Source organism: Oreochromis aureus, linkage group 3 (genome assembly GCF_013358895.1).
Source record: "Oreochromis aureus strain Israel breed Guangdong linkage group 3, ZZ_aureus, whole genome shotgun sequence".
NCBI classification, from domain to species: Eukaryota; Metazoa; Chordata; class Actinopteri; order Cichliformes; family Cichlidae; genus Oreochromis; species Oreochromis aureus.
The window spans coordinates 106,411,574-106,426,414 of record NC_052944.1 but is presented as its reverse complement, the minus strand read 5'-3'; positions in this window follow the sequence as shown (position 1 = coordinate 106,426,414).

The following is a 14,841-nucleotide window of genomic DNA, read 5'->3' as shown; positions in this document are numbered from 1 at the left end:
TCATGCTCTCATAGGCAATTATTCCACACTCAACCAACGCGGAGACAGACATAAAGAGACGCTGTACACACAATCACTCTCCCCAAGCGTACTCTAAGAACCGGGTCCGGGTACCCTTGCCCTGGAGGGGAAACTGCACCCAGACCCAGGTGGTGTTACCCTTTTCCTGCGGTGGGGAGAAGCAGACCGCCCGACTCCGCAGCAGCAGGGAGGCCCCACATTCCAGACCCCAGTCGGACGGCCAACTCCTCCTCCTAGCCCCCGCTCCAGCAGGCCGCAGAGAACGGGGTGTGTGAAGACTCAAACCTCCCTCCACCCGCTCATATGTAGTGTTGATGTAGGTGTGTTCTAAGGTGCATTTAAAACCCAGGAGGGCATGGAGCTACCTGCCAGAGCAGCAGGTAGGCGCATAGCCCCTCCTGCTAGCCCTCAATGTCTACGTGTATTTAAAATTGAGAGGTGGGCAACGACGCCAGGGGTGAGGTGTACACCCTGATGGTAATTTGGATTCTGTGTGACGTGCCCACCCCAAGATCCTATATGTATGTGTAATGAGAGTGTGAGTAATGTGAATGTCTAAGTTGTGGGATAAAATTGAGGCAGAGGCAGCCAGAAGGGGACAGAGGGGGATGCCTCCCTGCACCCTGGTGACACACCCCTACCCCAAGGCCCTGCATGTGTGGGTGACTGTGGTGGAGCGAGAAGAGGGAGGCAGCTGGAGATGGGGAGGGAAGGAAGGGAGGGCAGTGACCCCTCCTGGGGCCAGCTCCCCGCTGACCCCAGTAGGCACCCCATACTCTGCAACCCGCCAGGAAAGGGGGCCCAGGCCCATCCGGACCGGGGCCCAGTGCAGCAGCGCCGCCCAGCCCCACAGAGCCCGGGACAGTCCACCCGACCCCACCACAGAGAAAACTACACCCACCCCATCGACTTTTTAATATTTCATGAATTTATTAAGAAAGAAATGAATCACAAACCAGGTCTTTATGTCTTTAGAAAATGTTTGTATAATGAACTAGTGGATTTGTGTCATCTGGCTTTTGGATCAGTAAAGCTGGGTATCATCTGCATAGCAATGAACAAATGCAGTGTTTTCTAATAATACTGCCTGAAGGAAGTATGTACAATGTGGAAAGTTACTGGTCCCAGCACAGAACCCTGAGGAACTCTGTGACAAGCATTCATTCATGAAAATCATTATAAAATGGGGAAAACCAAGAGTATAACAATATAAAGTGATTAAAATAAATGAAAAAAGAAAACACTGACACTGAGCAAATACACAAAGAGTTACAGAGTCAGGTTTGTGTTCCTGTCAGGCTGAAAACAAACCGCAATGATCCGGCCTTTGCTAAACTCTCTGATACATGCAGTACTGTGAGGCTCCACCAACAGCACACAGGGATACCCAATGGGATCAAAGGGAAGTGATGAAAGGGAAGCTGAAGGCGTCTGACACAGTCAGTCAGCATCCAGACAGCATGAAGGCTGCAGCTGCCTCTCTGCTCCTGCTCGGTGAGTCCCACCTTCATTCTTTCACTCTCACTGCAGCAGAGTCTGACCTTTGACCTCTGACTGTCACATTGCCCTGTTTACAGCAGCTGCTCGATTCAAATATGTGATTCAGAGCGAGTCAGTCATCATAAAGGATGTAATGTCAGAGTTTATGTGGATAACATGACCCAGCTGATGGTTTCAGTCTGTGTGGGAGTATTTCATCATGACAGGACGAGGACACGGACACTGGCTGTATCCCAATTCAGGGTCTGCAGCCTTAAAGTACGCAGCCTCAACGATCCTCAAGGGCCGCGTACTCAAAGACCGCTGAGGCCGGAAGTGAGAGGCTTGTGAAATGGGACGGTCTAGCCTCCGTGGCGCTGCCCAGGTTGCCTAGCAACCATGACACCAACCGCTGGAAACGTTTCATACAGCTTTGTTTGACAGAAATGAAGGAGAACATATTTTGTTCGTGTGTTTATTTCTACACGAGCTTTGTGTGATTTAATAAGTATCTGAGGCTGAGACCACAGGACTGTAAAACATGATTGCTGGCCTTCATATCTGTACTGAACAGTCATTTAAGATTAGCTAGTAAATAACAATTAGCTAATGTTGTTCATGAGACTAAAGTCAGTGTAAATATGATATGGCCAATATTATAGTTATTATATTAATCATAAGTTATTACAGCAGTGAGTTTGAACTCTCAAATCAAATCACTTCTATTGTCACATCACATGTGCAGGTACACTGGTACAGCACATGTGAGTGAACTCTGTGTCAAATACTGAGCTTCAGTAAAGATTCAAGTTCCAGTTATTTATATTTCCTATCACCTTAAATCTTCACTCAAAGACACTCAAGTATCTCTGACAGTGTATATACAGATGTATTATATATAAGAGACAAATATTGTTCGTTTAATATGTTGGCATTACTAAATTTGGCTCAATGCTTACATATATGTGTAAAAAGAAAATGTACGAGCTGTGATAACTGTTTCTGATAGAATGAAGATCAGACTGATATATTAAATATTCCCTTATTGAGTGAGAAAATCAGACCATGTCATAACTGCTTTAAGTCATACAGAATAGATATCAGAGCCTTAAACAGGCTGACTTCTGCTAAATGGGTCAAACTGGGCAGAAAGTCTACAAACACATAACATCCTTATAGAATATGATGTAACACTATAGATCAACTTACCTCAGAATATATAAAGCATCTAAACAATTACAACAATATGATGCAACAAACACAGCAGTGCTACTAATCCAAAATACTCAAAGCTTCATAGAACTGAAACAAACATTTATTTTTAGCTCCATTCTGCTGCTGATACATACTTTAGGTTTCTGAATATTAAACTTGTTGCTGCCTTTCATAGTGTGTAACCTGAAGGCCCTGAGTACTTTCTCCCACACTGAAAACACTGGGATGATAACATTATTTGAACATTACCTAATAAGACTGATTCAGGACAGACAGTTAGTTATGTTAAACTTTCCTAGCAGTCCTTCACAAACAGGGAACAGTCTGTCTATTCTCTCCATCTGTCAGCTGCTGCTGGCTCTTCCTCCTCCTCTTCCTCACACACTGCTGAGTTGGTCCTGGTGGATCATCAGGGGTGCAAAGCCTCACAGATGATGTGCAGCAGTGGGTCCCTCAGTCTGTCCTCACTCTGGACACTTGCAGTTGTCACACATGGAAATCAAATGTGTGATAAGCTGCAGGATTCAAACACAAGTGTAACTTATAAATACATGTTCATACTTTTATTCCACAATCAGAGAGAAAGAAACAGAGAGAGAGTGCAGGACAGACAGACAGGTGACAGTCTCAGGTGTACACACTGCTACAAAACAGCACAAGAGAAGGAGGATTTAGTGTTTGTGTTATTACGAGTGCTAAACAAGAAGAGTTCCCAGATGGTCCAGTGGACACATGTGTGACTCCTGTGATTAAAGCATCTTTCTTTCAGCTTAACGAGTGAACCGTCAGCTCGTTCAAACACACGTTAAAGTCCGTTTGGCTCGACACCACCGAACAGAGGCAGCAATATAACATAGCTAACATTAACAGTGCAGTGAATCCTGCTTGTGCCGTCATATTCAGGACTGCAAACCGAGCAGCATCACTGACTTTCAGCTTGTTGTGTTTGTGGATATATGACTGACTTTAATTATCCATAAAATCATCACATTCTCTGTAAGATTAAAGTCAGCTATTGTATTATTATATTTTAAAGGCTTTAAAACCAAGTAAACGCTGAAAGTACAAACATCGCTAATGTCACATAACTTTGCCGACATGTTGCCAACAGTAATGTTTTAATGTTCCTCATTATTAAACATTCGCACATAAATAAGTGACATCATATTCAGTACTTACGTTTAACAGTTTACTCTTGACCGCTCCGCTTCTGCCGTCTGCGCAAAATTATCCACAGTGACTGCCGCGCTATGAATTGTGGGATATGTTGGGCCATGAAGTCTACACCGCCACAGCCTTAAAATTCAGGAAATAAAGGACGCATTTGAGGGCCGCATTTCGAGCAGCCTTTGAATTGGGACAGCCTTGTAGCGCGCTGTGACGTGTCGGCCTTAAATGCGGCCTTTAAGGCTGCAGACCCTGAATTGGGATACAGCCACTGTGTCAAACTCAGTGACCATCATTTACGTCCTGTCACTTCCTAAAGGTAGAATCCCAACATCTGTGACTGGTGCTTTTGGACTGTACTGACTCTTTTTCACAGTTCTAGTAAGAGCTGAAGGTAGTACACCTGTTTGTTTGTATGTGCACACAGGAACTGGGCCCATTGTTTTACTCTGAGCTGTCTGTAGATGTTTGTGTCCACAGAACAGCTGTCTGCTGTGATGCTTCTCAGGAACACAGAGTAACAGCCTCCTCTGTTACAATCAGCTCAGTCGTCTCTCTTTACTGTATTTCACTGATGGAACAGGAACTGTTCTTCAACATGATATACTCAGGCTATGTCAGTCACTGACCTCTGATGCTCTGTGACCTGTAACCCTCAGTGACCTCTGACCTCCCATTACAGGTGTGTGTGTGCTGCTGCTGTCTGCACAGAATGTTTCTGCAGGTGAGTAGATGGAAGTGCGGCTTCATCAAATCTGTTGTTGTTTGGCCTTTTTAAGTTTTATTTAACTATTAGACATTTAAACTTGAAGTTTCAGGTCCACAAGTTCAGTTACTGTAAGAATAACTTGTTTTCTTTTTGGCATGAATGCTAGTTAGTTAACAGGACTAAGAGTTAATGTTGCAGCTAAGTTGTGCTCCACAAACTGAGAGAACAATTTCCTGCAGACTGATTCTTTGCTGATTTGGAATAGATTTGCACAATAATTGCAAAAGACCACCAAAGAACAAATTAAGTTATTTTATTTACATTAAGCATTGACTCAAACTCAGAATATGAATATCTGACGATGTGTCAGAGGCATGTGTGGTCCTTTAAAATCTGCCTGTGCCTCAAAACTATGTACTGATTTTAAAATGGTCTTTAAAAGTAATATAAGAAAAAATCCATAAACAAAGTTAATTATGCTGATGACACATTCGCGTTTTTGACAGTTATATTTGATGATTTAAAGGATTTATGTTTTTATAGTCTTTAACAGTGTTGGGCAAGTTACTTTGAAAAAGTAATTAATTATAGTAACTGAGTTAGTAACTGAGTTACAATATTCTAAAAGTAATTAATTACTTGAAAAGTAACTATTGCGCTACTTGAAAAAAAACGTTTAACCCTCTGGGGTCCAGGGTATAATTGACCATTTTTAACTACTCTTGATTTTCTCAATCAGAACCTGATCTGTTCACTGATCGATCAATAACCCTCAAATTACTGATGAATTACTGAATTATTGGATGAAAGCTTTGTTTGACATTGTTAGCATCTTCAAACACTGAAATCTCTGTGCACCTCTCTAAAGTTATTTACTGCATTTTAAGTATTTACCACTGATTCCCAACCTTTGGGAGCCACGGCACGTTTCACATTAGAAAAATCACACCACCAACAAAAACGTCACAGAAAGTATATTGATAGCTTTTCCCTGCACACCAGGTACAGTGGTACTGGCTCGGTTTGTCCCCAGTGTACCAGTTTTACTTTCTTCTGACCACTACTCATGCTAGGACCTTCATCTGCGTCTGAGTTTTCTCCAGGACCAGCAGTGTGCATGACCTCTTTAAAAAAAAAGATATTTTAATGCTCAGATCTCAATATTGTTGTTATCCATGAATTTTCGGTTCCATGGATAAAAAGATAAAATTAAAACGGATTGTATTCCATTAAGATTCCAAATTACAGTTTTTTACTTTCATTTCTGAAGAGGAACTTTACATTTGGGGGTTTTTTAGAAGTCCAGTGTGCCAGCTCAAATTTGGTTTTATAAAAAACAAATTCAGTTTCCAAAAGGTAATACAGGGAGAACTCAGCGAAAACAAGTGTTTGATGACAGGAGGTTTAATAAGTGTGTTGATCAGTGTTTGTGGAAGCTCTGACAGACTTAGTTCAGTTCTGAAACTTTACTGTGGCCTCACAGCTCTTCTTCTACTGTGTCATCGAAGAACCTTCAAACTCTCTGAGCTGTTTTTCCTCCTCAGTCCTGTTTGATGACAGAAAGCAGTCAGAATGCACCAAACTGTATCCTAATCTCACTTCTGATGATGATGGTTATTAACACATTATTTATCAACTTGTTTCTTTACTAACAAACAAATTATTTGAACATGTCAGCAAATAGCAGATTGTAGAAAAGCAAAATAGTAACCCTTTAACTCCAAGTGTCTCATATTTGATGCATGAGTTTTTCACACTTCTACATCGTCAATGTCATTTTACATTTTAAACAATAACCTGCTGGATGCAGCAAATGTAATACAAGTTAAAACTCAAATAGAGAAATGACTTTTACATTTTTTAAGTTCTGTTTTTTATGTTTCATCAGAAGGCTCAATAAACATTCAATAAAAAAAACTTTATTTTCTGGCTATTATTTCATAGTTAATGTTTTTAACGGCACAGAAGCTAAACAAAAGTCATCCAAGGTCAGTATGCAATGACATGAGTCAACATCACACTGCTCTGCTCTGTTTTTTCAATTAATTTTTCCATTAAGTATTTAATCATTCATTATTTTGACACTGTTGATTTGTTTCACACAGTCTGTTCTGTGTGGTGACTTCAGCCGTCTGTGAGTGTTTATTAATACGGTGCTTTAACCGCCATCATCTTCTTCAAGGCATCAGTGACACAGAGTGCACAGGTCAGGTCAGGCATCTGTTTGTCTTCCCAATAAACACGTTAGAAAGACACCAAACCAACAAAACCTCTGCTTCAAACACTAAATCCATCCATTCACTTCTGCCTGTCGCTCGAGCCCTCGTTTATCCCTCGTTTCAAACAGCTTCTGGATGTTACCTGGCTACTGTCTACTATGTCTTTTAATATTATCATCTAATAAATCCATGAATTTCATTGCATGTAATTGAATAAATGATGAATTTGTTGACTTTAGAATTAGGAGTCAACTTTATTGTCATTACACATGTATAAACAGGGACTGAAATATAATTTGCATCTAATCAGACGTGCAAGAGCAGTAAGTGCAATAAGAGCAGATTATATGCAGATAAGGATAGTGTGAAAGGTGGGAACAGTTATGAACAGAATATGTACAAATAAGCTAAGTATGCAGATGTTTATATTACTATACCAAAAGCAAATATACTGATGTAGTACGGACAATGTACAGATATACAAGTCAAGTGGCTTTATTGTCATTTCAACCATGTGCAGTGGTACAGTACAGAGTAAAATGAGACAGCTTTCCTCTGAGACCCTGGTGCTACGCATGACATATAACAGACAAACAGACGACTACGTAAAGTACAATGTGCAAAAAATTGCAAATAAACAAGACAACACAGTGCAATGGAAATGTGCAAAATGCTAAGTATTTTGCAAAAGTAACTTGGTGTGTGTGTGTGTGTCAGTCTAGTCACTGAGTGTTCAGGAGTCTGACGACACGACTATGTCAGTGTCCTAAAACTACAGCAACTTTATCATGTTAATTTATCATCATCATCATCATCATCGTTTCTTTATATAGCACTTTAAAAACACACAAGGCTGACCAAAGTGCTGAACAATAGAAACATACTAGATACCATAAGAATAATAAATACGATAAAATAATAAACATAGCGAAAACAATAAAATACAAGTAAACACAAGTCAGTCAACCACTGAGTCAAAAGCCAGTAAATAAAAATGCGTTTTCAATCTGGATTTAAAAACCAGCACTGATTTCGACTAATGTGAAGAGGAAGATTATTCCAAAGCTTAGGAGCCAGGATAGAGAACGCTCGGTCTCCTCTCAGTTTCAGCCGTGATTTGGGGACTGAGAGCAACAGCTGCTCAGCTGACCAGAGCGAACGAGTGGGGACATAGGGCTTCAGCAAATCAGACATATATGCAGGTGCCAGACCATTTAAAGATTTAAAAACCAATAAAAGAACTTTAAAATGAATCCTAAATTCAATTGGAAGCCAGTGCAGGGAGGCCAGGACCGGAGTAATGTGCTCAAATTTCCTTTTACCAGATAAAAACTGTGCCGCAGCTACTGTACTAGTTGCAGGCGTGTCAGAGTGCCCGGTCCAACCCCTATTAGAAGGGAGTTACAATAATCCAGGCGTGAGGTTATAAAAGCGTGGATAACAGTCTCCAAGTCACGCCTTGAAAGAAAAGGTTTAACCTTCGACAGACGCCTGAGTTGATAGAATGATGATTTCACCACCCCATTCACGTGGCCATCAAAGGTAAGTGCAGAGTCAATTTTTAACCCAAGATTGGTAATCGAGCTCTTCAGGTGAGGGGTCAGAGCAGCAAGGTCAACATCAGGGATATCAGAGGAACGATTTGGGCCAAACAGAATTGCTTCCTTTTTACTTTCATTCAAATTTAAAAAGTTTTGAGCCATCCATGACTTAACATCACTAAGGCAATCAAGCAGGAGTCTTATTGGGGAGCTATCAGAATGACTGAAAGGAAAATAAAGCTGGCAACCATCAGCATATAAATGAAATTAAACTTTATGTTTACGAAAGATCGCACCCAGTGACAGGAGATACAATGAAAACAGTAATGGCCCAAGAATAGATCCCTGTGGTACACCCCATGACAGAGGGGCCACAGAGGACGATGACGAGCCCAACTTAACACAGAAGCTCCTGTTTGACAGATATGATTTTATCCACAGGAGAGCCAAGCCAGAAATGCCCACACAATGCTGTAATCGAGAGATCAGCAGGTCGTGATCCACTGTGTCAAATGCAGCAGTCATATCTAGTAGCATAAGCACTACGTGTTTACCACAGTCTGTCGCTACCAGGATATCGTTCATAACCTTTATGAGAGCTGTCTCTGTGCTATGAAACGGCCTAAAGCCGGACTGAAAAACTTCAAACATTTGAGAATTGTTTAGATAATCCATCAGCTGAGTGTGAACAACCTTTTCCAAGATCTTACTCAGAAAAGGAAGTTTAGAAATGGGTCTAAAATTTGACATTACTGAAATATCTGAGCCTGGCTTCTTAAGTAAGGGATGAATAACTGCATGCTTAAACTCACTTGGTACTTGACCTGACAAGAGGCTGGTATTGATTATGTTCAGAATATGTGGTCCAACAGTAGGAAACACCTCTTTCAGAAAACGGGGATGAACGACATCATTCGGAGAACCACATGGTTTAGCAGTTAACACAAGCTTCTCTAATTCTGGTAGAACAATTGGTTGGAAAGCAATAAGCAAATTTAAACAGGGAACATGCACAGGCGGGCCAACAGAAGATAAAGTGGAGGGTCTCAAACTGGCAACCTTATCCACAAAGAAATTAAGAAACCTATTACAGAAGATTGCAAAAGAAATTTATCATTCAAGTTTTTCAAAGTAAAATGATTCAGCTGATGTTTGCCTCGGGTCTCCTGGCACCGCTTCACAAATATTGCTGTGAAACTTCATTTATTACATTTTTCTGTGAATATTTAATGAAAGTGAAGAGAGAGGTGAATAGCATGTGTTACAATCAAAGCAGTTTACTAACAGTCACCAGTTCACTTTCCATGGGATCCAGAAGCTGCTGTAAATGTTTCTGACTACAATAAAGTTGTGTCATCAGCAAAGAAGATACACCTCAGAGACATGAGACTGAACATTAACCTGTAATAAATAAACAACGACGGTCCAAGTACCGAACCGTCTTTGGACGAGAGTGCAGAAACATGAGTGAGACTCCTTTATATTCTCATCCAGTTGTTTCTGCTTTAACAGCAACGATAAAAGGAGGAAGATCATCAGGGCGCTGCAGCAGCTTCACTCCGAACACTCTAAAATGACCTGTAATGATACCAGCAGGAAACAGTCACAAAGAAACCCAACAGAGTGGAACTGATCTCAGCAGCTGGATGCTCACGTCTATTTTAGCTCTTCTGGAAACAGCTCAGTCAAACCTGAAATGACAAACTGGGACTTCTGCTTTTCATGCACAAACTGCTTCCATCCTGTCCATGACCTGCCTGTGAGGCCATGAACCTGCTGCTGTGATCTCACACACACCTTCATACATCAAGCTATTTTTTGCACAACCCACTGCCATTGTTGCATTTTTCTATTGCACTGTTGTGTCTGTATCATTTTATTCTGTCTTTGTTTTGATTTTTTGCCATTTTTGCACTTTATGTCGTCCTGTGTTGATTGTCTGTTATATGTCATATGTAGCAACATGGTCTTGGAGGAACATTGTCTCATTTCATTGTGTACTGTACCTGGACATGGTTGTGTAACACAGTAATGGGAAAAGACAATATTAATTATTATTAATTAAAGACAATATTAATGGGCCAATAGGTTCGACTATAGAAGCACAGGGATGTGTTTCAATGAGACACAGAGACAGGAATGTAACTCAAAAGAACCAGCCGGCTTTAGTGAAATAAACCATGAGTTTGACAACCACAGGTTAAAGGCGCTTTACAATTGTAGAAAAGAAAACCTACAACAAATGAAAGCAAAGTAAACACATAAACTACTAAAATAGTAACTTTTGATCTCAATGTTGGGACACCCTAGTAACCTGGCTCCTTAACTGTTATAGAAAATAGATTACCCAAATTCAATGTTCAAATAAAGTATCCCAAATAAAACATGTCCAAGGGGTAAAGTCCAAAAATTCCCAGGGTGTGAAAGAAAATAGTTGTGAGAGAATGTCAGTCAGTGGTGTTATGTATAACCAGCTGTGTGTGAAAGTGTGAGTGATACAGTCCTACCACACCACTGTTAGGGTCCCTGGGTCGTCGACCCAGTGTTTTGTGTTTTTGGTTCTTTGATTTTGTTATTTCATTATATTCTAGCTTTGCTTTATGGGTTTTAGGATTATTCTTAGTTTAGGTTCTCTGGGTGGGGTTTTGTTAGAGTTTTAGTGTTCTGGTTTTCTGTCTGTGATCCACAGTTGCTGTCTCCCCTGTCTGCTGTATCCCCACGTCCAGTCAGTGTCTGTGTCTGCCCTGGTCCCACGTCTCTGTTCCCTCTGTTGTAGTGCCTGCATGTGAGTCTGTGTCTTTTGTTCAGTCTGTGTTATGTGTTTCCTGTTTTACTTTGAAGGTCTCTGTCTTATCTCAGTGTGTTCAGTTTATGCTTCCTTGTCTCGTCAGTTCTGATTTCCCCCAGCTGTGCTCTCCTTCTGTGTCTCATTCCCCTCGTTACTTCCCGGTGTATTTAAACCCTGTGTTTCTCTGAGTCAGTGTTGTGTCGTCCCTCATGCTGTGTGGATCTCCCTGTGTCTCACTGTGAGTTTAGTTTATGAGTTTAGTTTGCTTTTGTGTGACGTTCTCCTGCCAGCAAATAAAGCTGAGTTCTTTGTGTTTAAACCTCATGCCTGAGTGCCTGCATATTGGGTCCAACTCCTGCCTGCCACACAGCGACTCATGACAACTGCAAGGTGCAGCAGATCATCAAGAAAGAAGCGAATCTCAGTCTTTCAAAGTGCAGATGGGAAGGCTCGCCATCTAATTCACTGGAGGAATCCGCCTCAGGAACAATCCAGTGTACAAAAAAACCTGACCTGTCAACAGACAGGGTCAGCAACTCAAATATTAATTATGCTGTCCTAACTATAATTCACAACTTAGAATTTTGATGACATCATATTTGACATAAATGACAAAAATAAAACATCTCTGTTATACAAACTATGCATTAATGCAATGTATTGTTAAAACGCTTTTTTTAATTGTAAAACAAACACTTTCCCAATAATATATGAAAACATTAAAACTTACAATCCAACTAAGTAAAGTTATTGCAAATGCGACAATTATAAATCAAAACAATTTAGATAAATCAGTTACTCAACAATAAAGTGCAAAACAAACTAACTGAGACATACAGTATGTGCTCACTGATCTCAGCACATCGTGGCCGAAGACAATGGTATGGTGTCTCTCAGTCGAAATATGTATGGGGTTAGAACAGGGGTGGGCAATCTCAGTCCACGAGGGCTGGTGTCCCTGCAGGTTTTAGATCTCACCTTGGGTCAACACACCTGAATCACATGATTGGTTCATTACCAGGCCTCTGGAGAACTTCAGGACATGTTGAGGAGCTAATTTAGCCATTTAAATCAGCTGTGTTGGTTCGAAGACACATCTAAAACCTGCAGGGACACCGGCCCTCGTGGACTGAGATTGCCCACCCCTGGGTTAGAATGATGCCACCTTAAAATGAAACTGAAAAAATATTGAAACCGAAAAACAATATTGTAACTGAAATAAGTGTACTCTTGTATTGAAAGTGAAAAAAATTGATAGTGAAAAACAATTAATTGGAACTACATTTTTTGTTTCACTTACAATTTTTTTTCAGTTTCAATCTGCTGGCACTGTCTGGGGGCGCACTTGAGGGGCGGAGATTCTGACCTGCATGTATTTGCATACATTATAGAGGCCACTAGTGCTGACCAAGCTGCCATATTTCTCTCTTCACCTCCTTCAATGGCTGCTTCAATTTCAGGTAGACCCTCTAAACCGCACGTAAGCAACCATTTTTCCTTTCCTTGCTGTCCCACTGGACTGGACATGAGTTTAGTTTTTTTTAGCTACATCTGGTGAAGTTGTGGTAAAATGTTAATGTAACCCTGTGATGCCTCAAAGGCATTTATGCCATTTATCTTTCATGTTTGCTTTAAAAATATTCATTTGTATGTATTTAAGTTAAAAAGAACAGTAAAAAGAGTTAAAAATGTTAAGTAGATTTAATTTTGAAGGTGAACTTGCTAATGACCTCACTTCCTGGTGGGTTACAGTTCATTTCCTGTTTACTTCCTCTTCCTGGTTGCTCTAAGAGGGAGAGTGACATGCGGTCATGCTCTGAGGCTTATCCACAGCCATCCACTTGGGAACATTGTTCAGGCAACGCCGTAAGTGTATATATTTCATGATAAAGGTGTTAAAAAGGCATAAATAGCAGTATTTGTTAAAAACTATATTTTATTTGTAATTCATGAAGGTTGATTTGTACATGTTAAAAAAGGCAGTTTTGATGATCATTACTGTTGCTCAAGCTAATACGAAGATGTAAGGTCACATTTTGAGTTATTTTGTGATGCAATATTTATGTAAACACGATCATTTTTTCTATTCTGTATTTCTTTTCAACTACAGTTTTCACCGCTTGTCAAATGAAGATTCTGAGTAAAAAGTCAACTCTACTCGGACTCCTGTATTCATTGACAGAGGTTTAGCTTGGTGTTTAATCAGAGTTGCTACACTCTGCAACAGAACACTACAGTGAAAAGGCGGCACTCGATGATGTCCCACGTGTTCGTGATGGCAGCAAGCAACAAGTCATCGGTATCAAATACCAGGAGCAACGTGACATCAGCATCATCTGTAAGTGCGGCTCGCGCCAGAGCTAAAGCAGAAGCTGCTAAGGTACGAGCATCGTATGCTAGCCAGGAGGCTAAATTAAAACTGGAAAAGGCTGCTAGAGAAGCAGAAAGGAAAACTAGAGAGGCTCAAAATCAGTTGGAAGCCGCTAGAATTGATACAGAACTGGAAGTGCTAACATTAAATCGTGAAGCAGACGCAGCCATCGCTGAAGCACAGGTGTTAGAAGATGTAGCAGAAATGCATGGAAATGTAGAAAATGTGAAATCTGAGTCAGAAGACAGGCTTAGATTGCAACGTATTAGTGAATATGTTTGCTCTCAAAATGATCAGAATCTGTCTACCTTTGCACCAGTATCTGTCCCACCTGTTAAATCTGTAGACCGTGCAGAATCACAAGACAGTTTCAGAACATGGCATCCACCTGCAAGCTTAGCGAAATTCCAACATAGCAATAGCAAGCCCAAGCCTGAAGCGGATGATGGGACACATCCACCCACAACAAACCTGTCTAAACTGACCAGAGCTGAATCGAAGACTGACATCGAATGGACAAACCCTCGCACGTATCTAGGTGCTCAGTCACAAACACCCCGACATATGCTTCCAGTGAGCGTGTCACAACCACCAGACCCTCTGGCACAGTATTTGGCGCGACGTGATCTCGTCACGTCAGGACTGTACCAATTTGATGATAAGCCAGAGAATTTCCGTGCATGGCGGTCCTCATTCACTAACGCTGTGGCTGAGGTTCAACTTACAGAAACACAAGAATTAGACCTCATGACCAAATGGTTAGGAAAAGAGTCTGGACAGCAAATAAGATGCATACGCTCAGTGCACATGAATAATGCCGGTTTGGCTCTGCGCAAGGCATGGGAGAGGTTGAATGACTGCTATGGTGCCCCTGAAATGATTGAGCAGTCACTGTTTCAGAGACTTGACAGTTTTCCAAAAATTGCGGCCAAAGATCACATCAGATTACGTGAACTTGGGGATTTGCTCATGGAGATACAAGGCGCCAAGGAGGATGGATACCTCACTGGCCTGTCGTATCTAGACACCTCCAGAGGTATGGGACCCATAGTAGACAAGCTCCCATATGGGCTCCAGGAGAAGTGGGTGTCATCTGGGTCGTGGTACAAAGAGGAGAACAACGGCTGCTTCCCTCCCTTTAGTTACTTTTGTAACTTTGTGTGTCATGAGGCAAGGAAGCGAAATGACCCCAGCTTTATTCGTCAAAGCAACAGCGCAAACCCCACAAAACCAGAAAGATTACCTATGAAGAGCTTTAACACCAACAAGTCTATCGCAGTTCACAAAACAGATGTCTCTACAATCAACAACGACCCTAATAAGAACTGCCC